The sequence below is a fragment of the Struthio camelus genome, chromosome 7 (genome assembly GCF_040807025.1).
Source record: "Struthio camelus isolate bStrCam1 chromosome 7, bStrCam1.hap1, whole genome shotgun sequence".
Taxonomy (NCBI): Eukaryota; Metazoa; Chordata; class Aves; order Struthioniformes; family Struthionidae; genus Struthio; species Struthio camelus.
Window position 1 is genome coordinate 18,146,220 of NC_090948.1, and position 22,833 is coordinate 18,169,052.

The 22,833-nt window shown below is 39.2% G+C and overlaps 1 protein-coding gene and 1 long non-coding RNA gene across 5 annotated transcripts in view; one reads left to right on the forward strand and one right to left on the reverse strand.

Annotated features, from left to right (window-relative positions):
- The window catches only part of LOC104145967 (heparan sulfate glucosamine 3-O-sulfotransferase 1), a 62,216-nt gene extending 45,609 nt beyond the window's left edge, over positions 1 to 16,607 (reverse strand). For 2 of the 4 annotated variants that reach the window (XM_068950007.1, XM_068950006.1), the window contains exons 1-2: positions 16,271 to 16,354; positions 15,651 to 15,839 (exon numbers count right to left, since the gene is read on the reverse strand). The gene's annotated coding sequence lies outside the window, so the exon portion shown is untranslated. Of the gene's footprint in view, positions 1 to 15,650; positions 15,840 to 16,270 lie in introns of all 4 variants that reach the window. The other 2 variants (XM_068950005.1, XM_068950004.1) reach the window with 2 other exon arrangements.
- LOC138067801 (uncharacterized) lies at positions 1,437 to 8,808 on the forward strand. Its single transcript, XR_011142144.1, has 2 exons — positions 1,437 to 1,865; positions 8,316 to 8,808. It is a non-coding gene; the product is annotated as an uncharacterized lncRNA (long non-coding RNA).
- Positions 16,608 to 22,833: the final 6,226 nt, after the last annotated feature.

Here is a 22,833-nt window from a genome sequence, read left to right on the forward strand (position 1 = left end):
AGTCTCCACCATCCTCTTTGAAAGAACAGTTTCACATGGAGCAGGTAAAGTCTGCTATGTGATAAGAAGCTGCAGTGGTATTTTACCTGTCTGCTCTTTCACTAGGAGATAACATGGTTCTATGAAGTAAGTATTCTCAGAGAAAAGCATATTGCACACCTGAACTTGCCAGATAAGATCTAAGGTCACATCAACATAGGAAAATTCAGGAATATTACACCAAATTAACTCTAAAATATATCAGTCCATGTGTACACACATTTCTTCAGAAATAGCATGTCTGTTCTGTGAAATACAATGAATGGAGACAAGGAACAAGGGACATCTATTGACTTAGTACAATTTAAATAAAAATGTTTAATTCAGTTTAATTTTGAGTGCTCCCATGTATTTATTACTTAACAGCTGTCTATATTTTCAATGTCTTTGTTATATACATAACGCTGCCTTTTTTTTCCCCCAGCTACAGTGCAGTTGTACTGCAACAGTGTTTTATACACCAGTTATCCTTCTAACAGGTCCTTCAATCCCTCTGCTGGTCAACACGCTCCAAAATTTTCCATTCAGTAGATACCCTCCATTTTTAATCTTGCTCCAAGAGTAGTATTACATATCTACATTTAACTACATCTGACAGTTATTAGCCTGAATACTTAACTGATCTAACTTCTTTTGTACAAAATGTGACTGCATTGTTCCTCCCAATTTAGCATAATCTGCAAAGCTGGAAGCCTTCCTTTCAATACCACAATCCAAACATCATCTAAAAGTGATTATAAGCTTTCCCTATGCCAGCTCCCTAAAACATTGTTAAACTGAAGAAACAAATGTATGCATATTGCTTTTCTTCCTCTAAGTTCCTTTCAAAATTTCATGTGCTTTTTAAGAATGTTTTCCTCTTTTAACTATTACTAGAACATATGGAATCGGTTCCAATATTAAACAAATAAGCCTCAGAAGTGCTCAATGCAAGTTCAGTTTAAGTAACTTTAACTTCAACTGCATACAGTTCCGTAGACTCCAGCAGAGCTAATACCAAGTTTGCAAATACACATGTGCTAAACCACACTGCGGGATCAGACACTTAAAAATCACTAGGCTTTGCTAATGTAGAGATGGATCTGTTACCTGCCTTCAGTGAAAAACAAGAGGAAAAATAGCATTGCTACAGCAGATAATTCTGTTTACATGTATGCAAGCCTATGAAAGAGCATCGTGAACATATATTAAAGTAAGTGAATATATAGGACTAGATTCTTTAAACATGAAGCCTAAATTTGAAAAATTGACTCTTCTTAAAAGTGAACCTAACTTTCACAAATACTAAGTACCAGTTCTCTGTAATACAGTCAGTTTTTTGAATCTATTATTAGGTAGCATCCAAAGTCACTAGCCACCTCTGAGCCACCCATAACCTGTTTGAAAAAGTCCCCTCGTCCTGTACTGATAACACTGTTGGACAATCCAAATCACTGCTTGCTTACTTTCCTTGGCAGTTCCTCAAACGTTCTCTTCTAAATGGACAGTTTTACTTCCATCTAAATACTTCCCAGGTCTTTTCTCCAAACAGCCTATCACTTGACTCCCACCTCTCCTGTTGCAACCCCATTTGTCAAAGGCAGCTCACAGGAAACAGACATGCCTCTCTGCCTTCTCTCTCTGATGTTGTTGGCACATATTAGTGCACAACTCTCCTTGCTTTTTTGGTAATGCCAATGTCACCATTCTTCTCCAGCTGGCAGAGAGTGGCCTTCATGAGACACTGGGTAACCCAGAACAATTGCATCTTTGCCTGGAGGGATCTGTACATATCCACTATATCTTCCAGTCCATTCTCAGAGGCCGGAGGAAAACAGGAAAACAAGGTGCACTGCCAATTCATTCAATTCATTCATACTTCATTCTGCATGGACTAATTATCTACCCCAAGACCAAGACTTAAAGTGGCTCTAAAGCAACTGCCCTTAACGGCAGCAGGAACAGAAAAGCCCATTCCCCACCTATAGGGGAGGGATATCTGCCCCACTGCTGTATTCTCTGTCTCATTAATATTTAAATAAATGAGAGTAAAACATTTTCAGTGAAAAGCCTTCACCCCACCCAACACCATAGTACTTTAGGCACTAGTTACTTCGACACTCTCTTGGGAGGGAGAAGATGCGGATTCAGAAGCACATAAGATAACCCAGCTTTCAAATCTTGGGTGAGGGGTATGCTCACATATGTTGCACTACACTGAATGATATACGCTCACTGTAGCAGCCACTAGCTACTACACAGAAGTGAATGGTATTATACTGAATAGTCTTGCAGGAGGAAAAAAAAAAGAGTTACAGACATATCTCTATCTTTTGGCATCCAGTTACATTCAAAACTATTTTAAGATGTGTCAAAAATGTCCCAAATCCAAATTTCATTTACATCTAAAGCTGATCAGTCAACGTTTTTGTTCAACAAGAAAATGAATGCTACACTATACAGACAGTTTCTGCTACACTAGAATAAAAAACAAGTTTTCAATGATAAACAGAAAAAGAATACACTTTCCCAGTGCAACATATAAGCAAAACATGATGAGATAAAGCCCTCATTCTGTTCAATTTACTGCCCTCCACATACCATGAGAGCACCCTAAGCACTGAATTATCAATTTCGTCAAAATGCTGGTGAACAGGTAGAGTTTTGACAAACTGGTATCATCTGATAAAAAAAAGATTTCAGGAGAAAATTCTATCCCAAGCAGCACTAATCAAAACCTGCAGCTCAACAGGGTTTGAGGTTTCATTTTAGAACTCATAAAACCAGATCTAAGAGATTGGAAAATGGTGAAGAATGACAAGCAGAGAGCAAAAGCAGAACTGGAAAGCAAGCGTGGGGGAAACAAACAAACAAAAAAAGAAACAAAGAGACAGAGAAGCCAGAAAAATAAAGCAGATATAAGTATCAAGGGAACCACAGGTTTAAGGGGAAAAAAAAGGAAAAGTAGACTGCATAAAAGGAAATCTGCAGCTGTATGTAAACTAAACTTTGACTCTTCTTAAAAATAAACAGGAAATAGATAAATGAACAAGTAAACAGAGCTTTGAAGAAATGTAAAAAATGTAGCTTAAAAAATAAGTATGATTAAACTACAGGGAACATTCCTCCCTCCCCAACACAGAGTAAATCGTCTAAAAAACAGCAGCATTATAAATGTTAGCATTACAGATTAAGGTGAGGAAGAACAGTGTTATCATTAGCAAAAAATGGGGGTGGGGTGGGGCGGAGGGGTCCTTACTGCTGCAATACCTTTCTGAGTAACAGACTGCCACTGAATGGGGCCTTGGAAAGGATTGTCTGTTTTCTTTGCAGAGGAATAATGGAATAGAGATTTTTGGGTTTGTTTTATTCCTTTCCAAAAAACCACAAGCGGGTTGGAAGAATCAGAACTATCCAATACAATTTTTTTGTCGAGATCGTAGTCGAAAACATGGCTGCTAAACCTGTCACATATTCAGTATCGATTCCCAAAGTTAGAAAGTTGTTAACAGAACAGCTTGATGCACTCCAATCCTGCCTTTGTTTAAATACTTTACTTTTCAGCTGTCTTGCTAGCTTGGTATCACTACTGTGAATGTCCACTAGTCACCAGACAGTCATCTGGTGCACTCCCAAAACCCTCTCATTTCAAGCACATGAAGTAATAAAAGCACCAGACACGCACTCGAGTCACTTCCAGTTTCATACACCTTCCCCATCTAGAGGAGAATCTCCAATTGGTACTTCCCAGCGCTGCAGTGAGGCCTCGCTATTTAACATTAGCAAAGCACACGGTATTTCCATCGCACTTTCCATGGAACGGCCACATGGTTTTGGTTTACTATTTTAACCTGAACCTGAAATATATATAGTTTTCAGAAACAGAAATCCTGATGAAATTCTTGTGAAATTCTGATGGCAGCGTAATATGGGATGCAGCACAATCGAAAAGCTTCTTACAGCCCTTCCCATGTCATTCAGCCTTCTTACATTCATTTTCATGACATTATATAGAAATGGACCAACTTCTAAAACTTTGAACAAGCAAAATTATTTTCCTTATGATCTTACAAATCAGACTGCGATATTCACTTTTCAGAACCATCCCAACTGATGTTCTTTACACACATTAAACAGGAATGCATTAAAGCTAAGTAGGTATTTAGTCAGCAGCAAAATTAGAATAAGTTAGACATTAAGAGGTCAAGATGTTGTGTACCTGGATATCTAGCTAACTGGAACATAGAATCTTGTTCTGAGGAGTTCTCAAGTTTCACCAGTATAAGAAATAATTCCATGTAAGGATGACACTTTATGACATCAGTATTTCTGAGCAAATTTGGAGGAGTGGGAAGACATTTTCTCCAAGCTTTTTGTTAAAATGAAAAATAAAATTTGTGTTAAGTGAAATGAACTCCCTTAGCTATGCAGATTTCCTGCTGCCAGCATGGTAAGCTCTGGAGAAGCATGACCAGGAAAGCTGTGACACATCTGCCTTACAATTGGGATTCTTGGGACCTATCTCTGTAATTCCCTTAAAGGGGGTTAGGAGTAGGAAACACAGAATTTCTATTAGACGGAATTAATACACTCTCATGAAATATTAAGAGGAAGAAGTGTTTTAACAGAAACATTCTTTCCAAGTGTTTCCGACCAACTCCAAACTGATAGCTAAAATTCCTTCATTCCTTATGTGAGCACACTGATAAGCACAGAAAAATAAGCTTGCCTTAATTACACACTGCAGTAGATTTAAACTACTGTGCAGTAGATTTAAACCACTGTGCATGGGGCATGCTATTCACTGAAGCCCTATATTGAACATCTCCCATTCAGTAGCTGCAAAACCAAAACTTAACTCTAAGCTTTTCTCAGGGCCTCCTGTATAATAGCTTGCTGTGCATGTTTTGGTCTCTCCATCTGTTTAAGAAATAAGATTATAGTAACATTATAAAAATCAGCATTATTATACTCTTATTATCCCCATTAAGATCCACAAATGAAAAACGATAAAGAAATATCCCTTGTTATTATTAACTATGCACAATGAGTGTATTCCATGCAGACAGGACTAACAGCACATGACTGCACAGCCAGAGAAAGTGTCAAAATACAAATGTACACACAATACGCTATATACACAGAAAACTGGTATTTTCAGACTCATGATTTTTAAAAGTTACTTGACAATCCTAACGTTCTTCTTTTTACAAACTTTTCGTAAGGAATCTTGTATAGACACAAGCAAAATTATCTCCACCAGAACAAACAATTGCAATTTAAGATCTAGATAGTTATCACCTTCCATACATATGTAACTATATAAAAAATTATTATTTCTATTTCATAAATGAGAATGCCTCCGTATCCTAAGATCATAAAAAGTCAATAACAGCAGAGCAACTCTTATTTTTTTAATCTACACTGTAAAATAATGTGATGAGCTTGTACAGGAATAATGTAACACATATTTTTAATTCTAGATTGTTCCAACAGTTAATTGTCTTAATCAGTATATATGATATCTCATTTTCTTTACAGGTAGGTACTGAATATTAGAGGTTTTACTGAAAAAAATGCTTTAACGGCATTTCCTTCTAGTGCAAGCCAGCACAAATTCAAATATCTCCCAGCGGGCAACATAAAGCTATGTTAGATGCCTGTGCATTCCTGTTGGCTTCCATTTGATTAAAGGAAAATGCTTCATTATAGAAGCAAAGTAGAACAATTCCTTAGAGTGTTAAAGCACAATTTTCTGTGTATATGACCATGCAAGTATTCAAAAAAAGGAGATGCAATATTCTTCTCTGAATACCTGGTTACCCCGACTTTGAGGAACGACTTTTTAGCCAAGATTTGTATTAACTCAGTTTTCGAAAACTGCATATGTAATTATCCTAATTCATCTTTTCAAGGCACATTTAATTTTTAAATTTCCTTTTTCCATCACTGACACTGTTTATACTATCACGATACTGGAGATAAAGTGTAAGCATAAAAAGCCAGCCAGCAAACATTTAAATAAATGTATTAAACTTCTATAATTTTTTGTGGAGTTGAGTAAAAAAGGATGAAAACAATAAAAGCATTCAGCTCGTAACCTGTTGAACAGCCACAATCTCCTGGGTTTTTTTGAGTGTGCAGACCTGGATCTCAAAGTAAGATCCAGAAACTCAGAGCTAACATAAGAATGCAGTAGAGTATGAAAATAATAAGCCTTTTCTTTTTCTTCATTCTCCAGTGCACATGTCAGATTTTGAACTTAGAAACCCTTAGAAGCACACAAAAGTCTATCCACTGTAAGGATATTTCGCTAACCTACTATACAAGGGGGAAAAAATATTATAACCAGAAAGTCAGGGAGGCACTGGTTACCAAAACTACTGTCGTGGAAGGTTCAACGTTTAAAAATACAGAACAAAACCAAAGTCATAAAATGGAATTCTGTAAATTAAGCTTTTTAAAAAAATATTTAGATTTTAAAAACCCTTCTAACTACATTAAGCTATATATTTACAGAATAAACTAAAGGTAGTATGTGATATGAAGGAAGCAGAGTCAGATCTGGCTGAGACTGACAGAATGTAACGTTTGGGGATTAGGACTAAAAGATGTCCATAACTGTTGTGACCTAGAAAAAAATCTTTTAAATGTATATTTTCAACAAACAAGGCATTATACCGAATCTAAGGAATCTATCACTAGAAAGTGTCAGAGCTGACAACTGCAAATGATTTTCCATCTTAAATCTGACAGTACTTTCCTTTATAAGTCATACAATAGGAATCACAGTGGTCTCAGAATTAATTTGTGACAAATCTGGAAGATGCTTGATAATCTAGCTGTTATCAGACACAAACTCTTTAAACAGAGAACTATCTGCTTTTTCTTAAATGTCAAGGTCACAAGATAAAATATTTTATTATAATAGCTGCATAAAGTTTATTTTTAAAGAATAGAAATACTAAAAATAAACTCTGAAGTTCCAGTCAAAATTAAGTTTTTTATATTTTGTGTTACAAACCATAATTCTCAAGGGTTTAGCACCTCTCATTTAATAAGATCTGCCTAATGTATAGAAAGGCACGGAACAGCTTAGTTGAGTATATGGCATTTTTATAGCTGGCTTTAAATAGTTAAGCCGGGGAAATAGATGACAGCTACTTTCTTCTTAATCTTACTTTTGAAGTAAAGCTGTAGACCTTTTCCATCTAGAGATAATCCTCAAACTGATCACTGTCAACCGACTGCTGGAGGGAAGAAGGTTTGTCAGTTGAGGAGGGTTGAGACAGAAGAGATAAGCTCCATCTCTTCCCACATGTGACCACCTTTCCACCAAAATGGAAGCTAAATCAGACATATCATTTGTAAATTAAAGATCTATTCTGTATAAATAGAAAACATTGAAAAATTCATTGGGAATAGCAGTCAACATATTAATTCAGGAAAAACTACATCTGACTAGACTGTATTATCATAGAGACAAATATTTAAGTTTTCATAATGAAACCCTGTATCTTTGTTCCTTAAAAAAGAAAAAGTATCTTGTAAGAGCTGAATTTTATAGCCATGGTAAATACTTACTGACAGACCAGTTCTGCCCTTTGCACACTTTGAACAAATTTATAATCAAAATTCAAACTCAGGTACCTACTATCAAGCTCCTAGGTCTAAAATATATTGGTCTTACACCGTTCATTTGTAGAAATAAGATCATCTACCTGCTTCAGAGGATATTATGAAGAACATTAATGTCTGTAAAGTGTTTTGTACGCGGTAAGCACTACATAAATGCTAAGTTTTGAAGGCGAGAAGTAGCCAAGTTTCTCTGCATCCAGAAAATAAATAGCTCTGCTCAGCGTTCCAATTACTTTAAATTTTATTCACTCACATCTGAAAAATGGTGTCTCTACTCACTGCTATTCTGCCATTTATCGAAACAATCTATCTCCCCTCTCTCTTGCTTTTGGGCTATGAAATTTTGGTGCTATCAAATGACAGCAGCAGTCACAGATGCTACACATTTTACAGATATCAACTAGGATCCCATTGTAAACACACATATTCTTAGAACACGTTTTGAGGTTGATTTTGGCAAAAAAAAGTTTATTTGTGGTTTATGCAAAGCTGAATCAGGCATCTCTTTCTTCCTCCCTCTTTAAACACTCTTTAAGCTGACAAAAAGTAGAACATTACTTCCAGAAACTTAAATATAATAAATAAAATGGATGGTTAGCAGTCTGTGAAGAATGGCAGCGGGGGAAAAGAACTAAATGAACTTCTCCGTTGTTTTACAGGTAAGGCAATCATCTTTCTGAAATTGAGACAATGGACATATGTATTTATATCAGTTTTGGAAATCAAAGTATAGACGAGATCTACGCATCTTCACAGGTACCCATTAGTAGTTTTTGCGATTTCTAACTGTTCGCTGCAGCTTAAAAGCCAAGAGCTATTTCTCTTCAAATTCTGGAGGCATCCTGAGATGCCTTGGCATCATACAGAGAAGCAAAATTCTTCAATTTTTCTAATGGAGTTCCTATAGGATGTGAATTCAGAATCAAATTAAAGACTAGATTGCTTCTTGATATTAAGGTCCAAGACATTAAGCCAAGAACATACTTAGCTCATCACCATATCCCTAAGATACCGTATCATCATTTCAAGGGGGGAAAAAAAGAAAATCAGCAGTTTCAGTATTTTAAGTTTTCTTTACCATTCTGTAAATGGAAAGCCTTCATATGATGAAAAGGTTCCTTCTCCTCATTTGTCCACACACACACACACACACACACACACACACACACACACACACAAAGAAAATGGAGCTTTATAGCTAAAAGTAGATGCATTAGTGACTTGATAACCCAACAGAAAACTCTGTTCATGGAATACTGAAGCAGTTTTCCTGAAGCAAAACAGCTTGACCCTAGACCAAGCTTAAACAGTGCACTAAGTATCACCCTAGCAATTTTCTAAACCTTCACTTAGTATGGGGGTAGTCCAATGTCTCTTCTGCTCTCTGTTGCTGGCAAAGCAGGTGAGCGGGGCAAAGCAAGAGGAAACGTGGAACACAGGTGCCATTATTTTCAAGTTTTTGTCACCACCTCCAGCAAACATATATTTATAAAGCCACTGTACTGTTCTAATATAGGACAGGTAATTGGTTCAGCTGAATGAAAGACTACTGATTCTGGGGCCAATACTGTTTTTCATCTTCATTAATGACCTAGATGATGGGACAAAGTGCAAGTCTACAGGCTGTACAAAACTGGGAGGAGGGGCTGATTCACCAAATGGTTGCGCTGCCGTAAACAGAGGGACCTCAGCAGGCTGGAGAAGTGGGCTGACAGGAATCTCATGAAGTTCAACAAAAGGAAATGTGAACTCCTGCACCTGGGGAGGCACAACCCCATGCAGCAGAAGGCGGCTGGGGACTAAACAGCTGGAAAGCAGCTTTGCAGAAAAGGATGTGGGGTTCTGGTGGACAGCAAGCTGAACGTGAGCCAGCAACGTGCCCTTGTGGCAAAGGCTGCCAATGGTATCCTGGGCTGCACCAGGAAGAACATTGCCAGCAGACTGAGGGCAGTGATCCTTCCCCTCTGCTCAGCACTGGTGAGACACATCTGGAGTGCTGGGTCCAATTTTGGGCTCCCCAGTACAAGAAGGACATGAGCATACTGGAGCGGGTCCAGGGAAAGGCCAAAAAGATAATTAAGGGACTGGAGCATCTTTCATACAAGGAGAGGCTCACAGAGCTGAGACTGAGAAGAAAAAGTCTGGAGGGTGATCTTACAGTATGTATAAATACCTGATGGGAAGGAGTAAAGAAGATGGAGCCACACTCTCCTCAGTGGTGCCCAGTAAAAGGACAAGAGACATTAGTCAAAACAAACTGAAACACAGAAACTCCGTTTGAAAATAAGAAAACACTTTTTTACTGTGAGGGTGGTCAATCATTGGAACAGGTTGCCCAGAGAGGTTGTGAGGTCTCCAGCCTTGGAGATACTCAAAACCCAACTACACATAGTCCTGAGCAACCTGCTCTAGCTAACTCTGCTTTGAGCAGGAGGGTTGGACTAGACAATATCCAGAGGTCTCTTCCAATTGCCTCAGTTCTGTGATTACATATCCATTTGATTGTCTTTGTAAGCAGCCTCCTTACACATGCAAAGGCAAACCAGTGCTATTTAGTATGATAATCTTAACATCTGATCCTTAATTTTCAATGCATCACTTGCATGATATACTCTGTTCTCTTATTTGCAATCTAAAATTTTAATAGTAATATTACACCACCACAATTCCACAGAGATCTTGTTACACTTTCGGGATTAAGCAAAAACAACACGAGTGACATGCTTAAAAACATGATGTTAAAATGAAGGAAAGAATAAGGTTAATGGAAATTACTATTTACATTAAAAAAAAACTTAAACACGTAAAAAATAAAGTGTGGTTTTGAAACAACAGTAACTTACCAAATGTATGGACATTTTTATGCCAGTTCCAGTTGCTCGAGCCTTTGCAATACATGTCTTTCTATTAGCTTTTCCACTTATTTCACATATCAGTTAGAAACACCTATTTCATAAATATGGAGGCCTTACATTTGTTTCCTCTAGACTTAAAAACTTCCCCATCTATTTAGTAGCTTTAGCCCAGGGGGCTGAACTGCATCTTTTTTTGTTTTTCCTATAGAAATCTGGCCAATATTTGAAGAGAATAGATGTTTACATTTGTAATCAGAAAAACTAAACTTCTTAATATGTACGAAAGGAGAATGGCTTTTTGAGTCTCCAGAAGGATGTGCAGTCCTGCAGTAACCTTAGTATAAGATTCCAGTCCATTCCTCAGTTCCCCTTCAAAGTTTAGTGGGCAGCAGGAAGACCGACAGAGCTCTGGAAACTGCCTCCTGTTTCACAGACGCCACTACAAAGTACTAGATTGAAAATAGGAACCTGCTTTCCACAAACAAGAAAGCTCTGCAAAAGTAAGAAAGTCAGAAGATAATATTATCCATCTCAGCAGTAACCAGAATCTAAGAGAATGGAGGGATTCTTTGGTTTCCAATTCAAGAAAACGTGTATATAAGATTTAGAAAAGGTCTCCAAACCCCTTCCAGCAACAAGTCACAATTTTATTTTGTGGAGCTTATACACGGGCTGTCTTCATAAAAATTTTAAATTATACAGATTCTACTTTCTCTACTTCTATAGCATATTTTTCTGGTAATTCAATCAGTTCATTTTCAAGGGTTGCCCATGTCATCATAAGTATCCCAGTATATTCCTCCTGCCTTCCTCTCCCCCTTTTTTTTTTTTTTTTTTTAAGTCTCAGGAGAATGCCTACTTGAGCAACTCGGCAGAATGGACAGTAATTGTAAGGGGGCAGCAGGAAAAGGAAGAAGCAGTAGGGACACAAAGCTGAGCTAGGGAATTAAACTAAGTATTCAGAAAAAGAAAAAAAAATGTTTGGATCAGTCCCCTGTTCTGAAGAACTAAAATATAATGGCCTTGGTGCTATTATTGGTGCTTTCTCCCTGGATTACTAATAGATTGGGCAAAAGGTAGGGAATTTAAAAAGGATCTAGTATTATCAACATATAAATTTATGAGATACTACTTCTTATAAATAGTGAGTAGCAAAAAAAAGCCACAGCATACCATATGATTAGAGAGGAGAAAATGTCGTGCTTACCTGTAAGAAAGGAGAAAGTAACCTTACCCCTGACTTCAGAGTATGAACAGTTTTTTTTTTTTAATTAAAAGTTAACTAAAGATAAGAAGGGTAAATTAAAAAAGAAAACAGGATAATTTCAACTTTATTTTAAAAGATACATCCATTTAGTGTGGATCAAATGAGTTAACTTATAAAAGCAAAACACTAAGGTAAAGAAAATCCAGAGTCCAATCTCTCTAGATTTTAGAAAAGAATTTGATATGGTACCACCTGACACTATTTATTGAGCTGGAAAAGATAGGAAGCAACACAAGAATAAAGCAGATATAAAACTGGCTAAAGAAGACATAATGGCTGGACTTAAAATCCTTCTTTAGACTGATTTTATTTCATGTCTTCATGTCTTGACATAAAAATAGAGATGTTTTGATAAAATCTGATATCAAGAGGTACTGTTGATATGGTGGTGCTCTGACTATCTTACAGAGGAAATTGGAGGACCTTTGGAATTGGCAAATTATAAATGGAAAAGGATGTAGCAACTCTTCAATTCTTCATGCATTAGGATTACAAATAGCATAATTTCTGCTATTATGTGGTGTATTATTTGCAAACAACAAGAGAAGAGAAATCACACCCATGTCTAGTTGACTGCAAGAAGATAAAGCCAACCTGATATACCTGTAAAACAAACCTGATCTTCATCAATGTCTTATAATGGGCTTTTAGTAGACCAAGTGAAGCACTAGCAAAATTATTCAAGACTCTGAGGAAACACTTCACCAACAAGGTATTTGAAGGAGGTGAGCCATGCTCAGAATACAGGACTACCATGTTACTAGGCTCTGTATCTTCCCATTTATTTTATTTTAGCAGACAGACTAAAAAGTGCTTGCTTTGGCTTCTTCGATCTAGCACATGAAAGCTGAGGAAGGCACATGATCACTGATTATAATATGCTCAAGGTACACACCAAGGAAGGAGTTCTCTTTACAGAACAATACTGAGACATGAGAAACTGGGAATGAAAGAATGTATTTTGGATGGAAAATAAAAGAAAGTTCTAAACATTGCGAGAGAGGTTTGAAACATCCTTCGAAAAAAAACAACGGGGCAAAATACTTAACTAGCATTAAGGTAGACTGTAGTGCATTTATGACAGGGATTAGATGTTTGCCTAACCAGGAAAGGCCTCTTCTCTAGGCTTATGTCACTATTAGTAGAACTGCTCCCTAACCTGTTCCCCTCCCACCACAGTTTTTTTATTCCCACTAAAGTTCGATGGGGGCTACAGGAGGACTACAATTAACCTTTGAAGAAAAATGTCTTAAGACTTAACCTGCTACCCCACTAGCTTACCTGTGTTTGTAGAATATCCCACTAAAGGAGAGGACTTGAAACTCTCCTTGAGATCAAAAGATTTAATCAGCAACGAAACAGAACAGAGCATTGCAAACATACTGAAATAATATTGCCTCTTTAGGTCTTCACTAAATATTTGTCATCCTTGTCAGTTTAACAGATTCCTGCTTACTATAAACAGTCAAAAAAGAAATTTGATTGTACTCTGTGCACACAAGCCTAAGATGCTGGCATTACCCTTTCTTTACTGATGATGCTGTCTGAAAACTTCACAAAAGCCTCTGCTAAGACATACAGCTACACACCCCTGTGTAATATGCTACTTTTATGTTAATCATCAAACAACCTGCTCAAAACTTTTCTTATATCAAGTGCCAAAAAGCAATATGTAATTCAAAACAAGAGCTACAGAATACAAAAGAGAGCATATTCACATGACACTACAAATATGGACCAGATGTCAGATAGTGATTTTATAAACTACCAGCATATTAAGCAATGTTGCAGTCCACTAAATCTGATCCATTCAGCTTCTTTTGAAACTGCGTTCATCGAGAAACATGCAGCACTACGATTTCATGACTTTGAAAACGCACACTCAATTTGTTGCAAAAGTTGAAAAGGCAGGTGGATCTGTTATCTACTGAAGTCACTGAACCCAAGATCTCCAGTCTGTCGTTAATGTAGGCACAGTAAAGCGTAGTGACTGTAAATATGTTTCCCTATATCCTTCTGGCTGACCAATGATTTTTTTTCATTTTAGAATAGAAAAGAAGTAAATGCATTTGCAAGATAACTTGATCCACACTTTGGCAATCAAACATAAATTTCACTTCAAATGTACACAGCAATGAAAACTCAAGCAATGATAGAAGTTACTCATATCACACACAACGGGGAAGTTCTGAATAACGAGGGATCCACTTAGCCAGAGCACAGGCCAGAACAATGTCAGTTAAACAGAAAAAGCGTTTCCCGTACAATGCTATCTCAGACCAACAGATGGCCACCACTCAGTACACTCTAACCACTTTGGGCATTGTTGTTCATGATGGCATTTCCACTTAGAAGAGTTGAAGAGAAGAAAACAAATTGCTTTCCTACTCCAAGTCAAAGACAAAACTAAGGAAGTCCACCTTTACTGACTGTCATTTGAGCTCTACTTTCTCTTTTCTGCGATAAACTAGATTTTCCACAATAAAGTCTTTGTTAATTGGTTGCTTATCGATTAGACAGAGACCTCCACCTTAAATGTCATAAACAGCTATATATTTGAGTTATTCAAAAACATGGAGTACTGCAGCAAATGGATTTGAAATAAAGACTCCATTTCAAAACATTTCTTCCCCTCTTACTAGTCTCCTTTAAATTTTTTGTCTTTTTACTTCTGGCTTGTGCTTGTTTTTGATTCCCTTATTCTATAGCTGTAGAACCGTGGAATGACAACTACTGCAGATGTGCCTGCCTTCAAAGTAAGCACATTTAGTGTTTAGGCTATAACCTAGCTGTAAGTTTTTTCTTACCTCTTAGGTTTCTGGGTTATTAGGTTATTAGTTTATTTCACTAGTATAGCCCTCTTTTGCTACACATACACACTTTTACAATAAACCTACAACTTCTGAAACTTAAAAATCACTGTTGAAGAATACAAACTCCTCAATTCCCTCATTCAGATTATATGACTTAATGCAGTCTTAAGCTACAACACATAACATCTTCCATTTAATCAGAAAGCAGTATTTGTATATAATTCGAGCAACAAAAGCTTCATAACATTTGCCATTTACAGTAGTACTGAAAACATGATAGGCTACTAATATAACTAACCCTGATCTAAATTAGTTCCATCTGAAATAACAAGAATCTGTCTAGTTTTGTCAGCAACAAACTAGTCAAATACAGGAAAATTCACTGATGTCATAAAAGTAAGATTCAATTACTAATAATTTCTAGAATATGAAACCAAGATCTTTTCAGCCCAAAAATCCCATTTCCTAATTAACGAAGAAATACCAGCCACAGAAATAAGCATCCCTCAAAGCAAGCATCAGAATGAATAGCAGTTCTCCCCAGTTCAGCTCATTTACCTGGTGAGTATCAAGAACTGTTAAAATATCGCCCCAGCAGCAGTAAGCAAAAATCTTTGAAGTAGCTTATTGGATTTGTAAAGGTTTATTCAAACGATGGAAACAATCAATACAGACAACGCAGGGATTTTGTTGTTGTTGGGAAAGTCAACCTTTTTGATGAAAGTTGTGGTCTCCCCACTCCGAGTTTTCTCCATTTTGCATATCAGAAAACACGATTTTGTACTGACCGAAAACTGAAAGTAAAATTTAACAGCCTAGTTATTCTCACTTTTTCCAAGTGTAGCAAAAATAAGAGGGCATACATGAATCTAAAGCATTATTCTTACACTGACTGGCAACCACCTCCGACTCTGCAAGAAATTTCAGGATATACTGTGCAAATCACTGTTACGTGCTCTAAAAGTACTTTCTATTTAATCAGACGCGGGGAAAAAAAAATTCCCCACAATAAACAACTACAGATCAGTTTTAAACGAAATGAGGTAGTTTACATCTGACCTGAGTTTCTGCCTTTTCCTAGGGGGAAACACAAACTCGGCGTCGGGGTACATAATCCTGCCGCTCTGGGCAGCCGGCTCCGCCGCGCACACTTCACATGATTTATAGCTCTCCTCCCGATTCAGACGACAAGCCTCGACGGAGCAGGTGCAAAGGGGTATTCTTCCTTCCTTCTGAGATAATTTCCTCCTGTGTAAATTAATTAGCAAGTCCTCATCACTCCCGCGTAAGCGGGGAACATGAAGCTAATGGATTATCAGCGTTTAATTTCTCATGCGGAGCGGGGTAAATGACCCGGCGGCGGGGCGGGCGAGGGGGAGGCAGCGCTGTTACTGCTGAAGTCGCAGCGTTTTTGACAGCGGCAACGGCGACAGAAGTGAAACCGGCCCCGGCAGAGTTGCGCCGGGAGAGCGATTTTTAAGCCAGGAGCAGCATCGCGGGGCGGAGGAGGGGAGGGGACCGCGCGGCGCGACCCCCGCAGCGCCAACGCGCGCTTCGCCCCCTGCCCGGCAAGTTGGACCCGCGCTGCCAGCCCCGCCGCTGCCCCGGCCCCTCCGCCCCGCAGCCCTGCCCCTCTCCTGCCCGCCGGGCAGGCGGCGGCGAGCCCCGGCTCCCATTACCTCCTCCGGAGCCATGGAGAGCGGGGCGGCCGCGGCTCGGCTCGGCGCGGCGCGGCTGGCGGCGGCGGCTCCGCGGCGCGGATCGGGGCGGATCGGCGGAGCCGGCGCTCTGCTCGCTCACCCGCCCGCGCTGCGCCTCGAGCCGGCGGCACAGCCTGCTCCGCGGAAACGCAGCGTTAACAGCAGCCACATCATGGTTAATTCATCAGTCCCAGTGACCGGAGGAGGAGGCGGCAGGCAGAAGCGAGCGGAGGGTGGGGAGCGGCAGGACGCACGGGAGAGTCCCGGGAGCTCCGCGCCGCATAGCGCCGCCGCCGCCGCGCACCCCCAGAGCCGCGCCGGGCGGGCGGGCGGAGGGCAGGCTGCGCTCAGCGCCCGGCTCGCCGCGGCGGCCCGTGCCCGGCCGGGCCCGAGGCAGGGGAGGAGCCTGGGCAGGCGCCGGGGCACCTTCTCTCCCCCGAGGCGGGCGGCGGCGCGCGCCACCCGCGGGCGCCTCGCGCGCGGGGCACCGTTAGGGCCCAACGGCCGCCGGCGGGCGCCGCGCCCTCAGCCCGGTCACGGCGGTGACTGGCGCTCCGCGGCCCGGGCGGGGCGGCAGCAAGAAAGGCTGAAGTAACCGAGGGAAGTTGCAAAGGGCCCCAGGCCGTGAAGTAGATTTTGGTCGCTGCTCTCCTAAATCGCGAGGGCTGGGGCGCGGGGGCATTGCTGGGTCCCGGTTCAATGGCAAACGGTAGCTGTGGCAGGCTGTGCCCTGAGGGGGACGAGTCCTAGTTTTCTGGCTTACAGCAACCTGTCAGGTGCCTTGGCGGTGGAGAAGTGCCCCAAAGGCCCCCAACCCACCTGCTACCAGACAGTGGCGGGGGGAAAGAGCCTGAACAGTGCGAAAATCCCAGAGGGCTGAGAGGGTGCTTGAGATCCATTTCCCCTTGATCACGTCAGCGGGGAGGGCTTGTTTGCACAGAGGCAGCCCCAAACCCCGCAGTCACTGTAAACCACTGGCCAGGCACTTGCAGATGGCTGGAGCTGGATTCCCCCCTGCAACACGAGCTGGTGTGCAGATGAGCTTGCTTTGATCTCCTTCCCGTCCACCACTTCTGATCTTGGCCAGGGGCTTTCCTGTGTTACTGCTGACTTCTTCAGATCCTGGTCATCTAAGCTTCAAAAGTCCAATGCTCAGTCCAATGCTGAACATCAAGTTTCTTTCTTACAGGACACCACGGCCGGGGGAGGCAGCCACCTAGATTTTAAGGGTCCCAGAACAATCCTTAAGCAAGGGCCTACTGCAAGAAATGTACAGGTTTAGGCTAGAACCTCTTTGCATTTCTCTATCTTTTATTTTCCCTTCCAAATACAGGTAGAAGTCCTGCAAGTCCAGGATCCCTCTCCACTACTTACTAACAGATGTACTTACTTTTTGTTTTTTCTCAGTCTACAACATGGAGCAAGAGACACTTCTTTTAGATCCTCCTATCTCCTTTGTCAGGTGGCTCCCATATCTGGTAACAAAATTTGTGTAGAACAGATGATTTATCACCTATTTATTACCTCCTCACCTCATCTATAAGACCAGGTTTGCCTAGCTGGTAGCATCTTCATTCTTCAAGGGACTGTATTTGAATAGAATATTATCAAAGTTTAACAATTCTTTACTGATCATATGCCAGCAGCAAAAATTTCTCCTGTCACCTCTTGTAGATTTTCGATTAACAAAGAAGCAAAAAGTTTTCAGTCTGACACAGCTATACATAGAGATTCCTGAGTATCAAACAGCATTCATAAGCTGTACATAGAGAGACTCCCTAAATTGTCATGAGTCCTTAGTTAATCACAGACAAGTGAGGATAACGCTCTGTAAGGGGAAAGGAGAAGAAGAAAATAGGAGGAGCCACTTTGTGGGAAATTTTTATTTGCATTACACGTTACTGTTATTTTTTCCTATTATGCTAGATTTTGCGTTACTTTTAAACGAAAGAGTAATTACTTGCAACTCCACAGCTGAGGTTGCATTGTGATTTGCACTTGTAGCAGGACTAAAATCTTTATGTTTCATACTTGGATGACTGCATTTAGACTACACATTTAGCACAATAACACTTGAGTATTACAACTGAATTTTCCTTTTTAAATAATATTTATTCACCTTTTGCAGAGGAAAATTTTAATTGCCCTCTTTTTCAAACGTTTCACATTTTCTTCACATCTGTGAGTTCTCCTAGCATCAACTCTGGGGGTTCCCATGTATTTCAAGTCATTCTCCAGGTAGGAAAAGAACACAGATAAAGGTAATTTTGAACTTTTAAAATTAAGCAGATAAAATTATCACATTTTTTTTCACAACCTAGCTACACCTGACAAAGATTTGTCAGAAGTAGCTATTTCTGGTTTTGCTTTTAAAAGCTACCAGTCTCTGTCTGTCCTGGATTAATATTCTGATGAAATAAACTTTTCTTTTAATTCTAATATCTGCTTTTCATGTGAATTCAATTTTCTTCATTGTTTTCTGATTGCTTCTAGCTATAGCTACTGTATTCTTCTCTGCATTTACTACTGGTGCTCCAGCATAATTTTGTAATATTAGCTGGAACTGTTCTATCTAGTTTTTATTGAAAAAAAATCATTTTGCCAGAATCAAAAGTTTCACACGAGTACATCAGTTTTAACATGAAAAAGTTGAAAAAATATGGGACTAGTGTAAAACCACATAGTCACCAAGCAAAATCTCTATCTTTTCAGCAAACTACATCATCTGATATCTTCTGTAAGCCTGTAGTTAATTTTAAAATCAGTCTGCTTGTTTCTTTAGTCCTGCTGAAGGCTGTTCTTCAACATCACTCTTCTAACTGATTAGAAATTGTCGCATTTGTTTGTCAATAGTGTCCTTAAGTGATATTATTCTTTCTCTTCTGTTCAACTTCTGATGTGTTTATGCACAATAATCAGTTTTCATTTAACTGAAGCAGATCCTCTTTTAATCTTTTTTCATAAAACAAGTTCTCTATTTCCCTAAAGACCTCTTTGACCTACTACAATTTAAATTAGTTTATCTTATACACTGATGGACAGTTTTACATGGCATTTTAGTAAACTCTTACTAGTCACATGAATAATGACATTAGCATTCTCTCTTCTCTAAGTTTAATACAGCATAGGATTGCCTTTGCTTTCTTTCATGGCTGTCCTATAGTGCTGCTTATGGCTCCTCCTGTGACCACTACTAACAACAGATTTTTCTCTTGCCCAATGACTTTCAACTCATAAACTACCAGATGACCAGATGATAGCAAAAATTTTTATTAGGCCCTAGTGTATAATCTTGAATTTTGGTTTTCTGTAATGTAATCCCATTTCTTGGCTCCAATATCTTCTCTGTGCTGATGACATTAAGTTGGGAGACAACAGTAAATTTCACATTTTCTTTCTTTCTAAGATTACTAGTGAAAATATTAAGACTATAATAATAATAAATGAAAATGAAAATAACAAGACTGATTCTTAAAGAAATGAACTAGAAACTTCCATGTTATGCAGTTCTCTTTTCAACATAAACCCTCTTCATCTTGCAGCTGCTTACCCACTTTACAATTTTGTACTAGTTTTCATCTCTTTCATTTAAATAATTGTCCATATACAGACTGCTTCCAGGCATATAGCATAAAGCTGTGGAAGAAGCACGGTGGTTAATGCAATGGTAGATGGAGGTATCATATGTTTGTGAGACAGGAATAAAGATACAGCATAATTAGAAGGATAGAGGAGAAATACCTCTGTATTGTATGAGGTATGTCTACCTTGGGGAAGGCCCAGTGCATCTCCATACTAGATCTGTGCCTTCGAAAAGTACTAGGACCATGACTCAAAGAAAAATCACTGTTGCTGTTTTGGGCAGAAGGGGCCTATTTTCAGTTCGTTTCACCTGTTTCTTCTAAGTATTTTTAGAATTTCTCCATATTCCTTATCACAGAGCTCCAATACATGGGCGATTTTACTCATGAGTCATTTCATGAACTTCTGTATAGCTATGTACCTGTAAAAGTATTCAAAGTATCAAAGCCTAGTTTTTTTCTGTTAACTTTTATTGTTATTAAGGTACAACTTTATGATTCTACTAAATGATCAACACCTTTCCTGATCCCTTATGGATGTTACAAACTGGTCAAATTTATTACATTTGGATGCACCATTCCAGCACTGCAACATTTGAATTTATCTGGACCCAGGTTCCATGGATATATTTCAAGTTATATGTGTGTTAACACTATGGATTACTTCAAGCTTCAGTGCTGTCACATCTAGACATTACTTCTCAGTGCATCTCTGCCAAAGACTTTAGATGAAATCTTGATCACCTAAAAATCAAAGAAATTCTGCAATAACCTTCAGCAGCGCTAGGAGTTCACTCACTGAATTTTCTCTGAGGATTCACTGTATTGGACATGAAATTCATAATTACAGTAGTTTATATAAAAATATAAACATCATAGATTGTCTAGATTTTTTTTTCTAGAACATGAGTTATATTGAAGGAAGAGTGTTTTATGATAGGGTTAGTTCTGATTTAAAAAAGCAAATGATAATAGTACAGCTATGTGAAATGTTTGTGGCCTGAAGGCTATATAACATTTGCTTGATTCAGGACTTAAAACTCAAACTTTGGTCACTGTTATTCATCTGCTAAGGTTCATGAAGTTGGCCTGATTTATGATTAATTCTGGCCAGTACACAGAAACTGTGGTTTCGGTTGAATTATGGTTTGAGTATTTGTTTCATTCTGAAGCACAGAGTAAAGCTCAAATGTGAAGGGTGTTTTTTGCCTTGATTTTCAATTAATTTCATAAGTGAATTAAGCATCTGACAGAAAAACGGCCAAATCTGTCTTTCTATACTGAAGTCACTAGAGTCCATTAAGGATGAGTTTGACACAACATCTCCTTGTTCTCCAAAGACATTTTCTCTGCAGCTTTATAACAAAATGAGACAAATATGGATTTCAATCTGATCTGCATAAAACTTAAAGGAACTTTATCATATGCAACTTCAGGGCTTCACATCTGTAGCATCTGATACTCATACAGTACTAACTTTGAAAGACTCCAGAGAAGTGTGTCTTCCCTCCTGTTTATTTAGTAACTGTGTATGTAATTCATGACCTCTTAGTTACTATGAAATGACTTTTGCTCACTAAAATCATAAAGACTGTTAGAAAATCTTATTGACATTAAAGTTACAAACACAAGTTACTGAGACTACGTCAATGGTGTTCAATGACTGGAATTTCCCTTCCAAAAATGGGGTGATTCTATCACTCCTGAATGATTGATGAGGCCATTCCAAACAAGCAGAGATCATTTTTGAAGCTGAAACACTTTACCATATATTCTATTTGTGATTTTTAAAATTGCCCTTGATTTTACACTCACTCATATGGCCATTGCACTGTTCTAAATTGGATCACCAGAGATAGTGAAATGAAGAAAGAAAAGAGATCAAATGGGAAGGGTGAATGAACAGTCTCAGGAAAGAGTAAGATGATTCAAAGGATGACGTTACTCCAAATTGCTGGTCTAGCTGAGCTGTACCTTCTGCAGACTCAGGGCTCACTGTGACTAGAAGTAAAATTAAGTCGCTTTTGTAGTTCCTTCACCCTGAAAGCAGTCTTGAATCATCTGTACCCAGCCAGGGTAAGTTGCACACACTGCTGGCATGTACAGTACACTGGCTTTTAACACCCTCCTGAAACTACAATTAGCCAAAGAGTAAAGGATGTTGCAGCCATGCCTTCCCCACCTTGATACATTCCCTGGCTTCTGGAGGAACAGACATAAGACAAGACAGACATCAGAGGAAACTACGCTGAACCACAGCCTTTACTGTTTTGCTAGAGATCTGGCTCTGAAGTTTCAGTTGAAGTGCGGTTTATGATGCTGTAAAATTTTAGGTCAGGTAAACCTCATTACAACTCTCGGGTATAGCTGTCCCTCTTCATTTAAGATAGATGCAAGGAGTTGTTATGCTTCTTTGCAGAAACCACGTAGCTGGAATGGCTGTAGTCTCTAAACCCCAAACACAATTACATGTCTCTATACAAAACAAAAGCTTGAAAGAGCCAGCTCAGAATGTGAAAGAAGTGGGTGGAGTGGTTTTGGTGTCTCAAGCAGGAAATAAATACAAGTGAGAAGAACACTGGCTGTATATGTAGGACATACATAAACATGCAGACATAGCCAATAGACAGAACAGCTAATGTCAAATTGCTGCCAAAACCAGGTAAAGTTACCTAGGAGAAAACCGAGACAGGTTTTGGACTGCTAGTGCAAACTGACAAGGGTTGGAGCCATGAGAAAATAAGCTTTCTCCATATGTGTAATTCCTGCTCTGCCTAAGGAAACAGGATTTTGTGTGTTGCTTGTTATAAACAGGAACGCATTGAAGAAAGAGCAATCTCTATCAACAATTTTTCCTCCTAGTGGGAATAATCTACAGACCCCCAAACTCTGACCAGCCACTGGGCACAATAACAAAGCTGTGTGGCACAGTGATAAATCTCAGATATAAATATACATACT